Source organism: Myotis brandtii, unplaced genomic scaffold (assembly GCF_000412655.1).
Source record: "Myotis brandtii unplaced genomic scaffold, ASM41265v1 scaffold160, whole genome shotgun sequence".
Classification (NCBI taxonomy): domain Eukaryota; kingdom Metazoa; phylum Chordata; class Mammalia; order Chiroptera; family Vespertilionidae; genus Myotis; species Myotis brandtii.
Genome location: NW_005355833.1, coordinates 3,119,801 through 3,121,590, shown reverse-complemented (window position 1 = coordinate 3,121,590; position 1,790 = coordinate 3,119,801). Strand labels below are relative to the sequence as shown.

The following is a 1,790-nucleotide window of genomic DNA, read 5'->3' as shown; positions in this document are numbered from 1 at the left end:
CCTCTATGTTCAGAAGTTCTTCAGGCTCTTCCCAGGATTTAGAAATTAATAATGTGAAATATCAGCATTTCCTAACTTTAAAGTCTCTCAAAGACATATAACCACCAGTGACTGGTATCAACTGAACCAAGGGGGCAGTTAACCATTAAGTACAGTGGGGCCTTGACTTATGAGTTTAATTCTTTCTGCGACAGAGCTCGTAACTCAAATTACTCGTATGTCAAATCATCAAAGTAGAGTTAGAAACATTGATGAAAGAGAAACATCAATCAGCTGCCTCCTGCACATCTCCTACTGGGGACGTGCCCGCAACCAAGGTACATGCCCTTGACCGGAATCGAACCCGGGACCCCTCAGTCCACAGGCCGACGCTCTATCCACTGAGCCAAACTGGTCAGGGCAGCATTTCCTAACTTTAAAGTCTCCCAAAGACATATAACCATCAGTGACTGGTACCAACTGAACCAAGGGGGCAGTTAACCATTAAGTACTGCCTAAGTGTCTGCAGTCTTTACTCATGAATTAATAGTTTTTCCCTTTTTCCATCATTCCCTGAGCAAGTATAGATGTTTGATCAGGTATTGATCATAACAAAGCTGAATTCCCTTTGATGTTTGGTAAAGTAAACTGCGAAAGCTCATGTATAATGTTCAGTTACCTGAGTCTGTGAGAAGCTGGAAGACCACCTCATTCACTCGCCAGAACATGGAACTCAGTCTCACAGTTTCTTGGATATAATTCCTCTCAAGCCTTCTCCTCACAGAGTAAACTCTGAAACTAGCCAGGTGGTTAGAGGAAGAGGTTTATCTCGCCAGTGGACTTCTCTGTCATTTCCTCCTCACTGTGAGATGAATGGCAGGACAGCGTAGAGGCAAAGAGGTGTGCAGTCAATTCTCAAGGTATTAAGTCAAAAAGGTCAGAGCTTCCACAGCCTGGCAGCAGCTTCGCACATGCCCACACCGAGATGGTTGAAATAACAAAGCCCAGCAAAGGTGAAAGCGGAGAGTGCCAAGAGGCCTGCCTTGGCAGCTTTCTGCAACGCACCCTTTTGAACGGTCAGTAACAACCTGTCCACGGCCCGGTGACTGTGGTGAGTGAGGGCTGCGGTCAGGGAGTGGTGCATCCTAGAGGAAGGATTCAACATGCAGCTGGAAGCGGGCCCAGGAGCAGAACACTGGCAGCTCTCACAGTCCAGCAGAGAGACCCAGCCTTCGAACCGACATGGCGGCGGGGGGACAGGTGAACGTGCTGTATGCCACACATTCCTGGGGCAAATGCCGAGGTTTGAGCCCGTCTGACCACTCGGTTCGGAGGAAGAGAGCTCGGCCCCCTGGAGCACCGCACGGGACACCCAGCCCCAGACACTCGCTCTCGCACCCCCGGTCACTCTTCTCGCCGACTCCTTTATACATTCTGAATATTGGTGAAGTCCAATTTATTATTGATTTTTTCTTTTACAGATTATGCTTTTGGTATCTAAGAACTCTTTGCTGAACCCGAAGTCACAGATATTTTACATTTAAGACTATGATCTATTTCGGGGTTAATTTTTGTATAAGATGTGGGGTAGGTGAGAGATTTTTTTTCTTTTTGTCTTGCAAATAGAAGTCCAGTTGTCCCAGTCATTCATGCACTTGTGCAAAGCACGTGTGTGTGCACCCTGGGGCTGGATGCTCATGTGATCACATCCCCAGTCACACACAGAATGGACAGAGGAATTCACCTTTACACCACACTCCTTTCCCACGAGGGGAGACAGTAGTTGGCGAGAAGTGCCGGGCTTGGGATCG

At 47.8% G+C, this 1,790-nt stretch overlaps 1 pseudogene; it reads right to left on the bottom strand.

Annotated features, from left to right (window-relative positions):
- Positions 1–916: 916 nt before the first annotated feature.
- Positions 917–1,412, bottom strand: LOC102243996 (annotated as a pseudogene).
- Between the last annotated feature and the right edge of the window lie 378 nt (positions 1,413–1,790).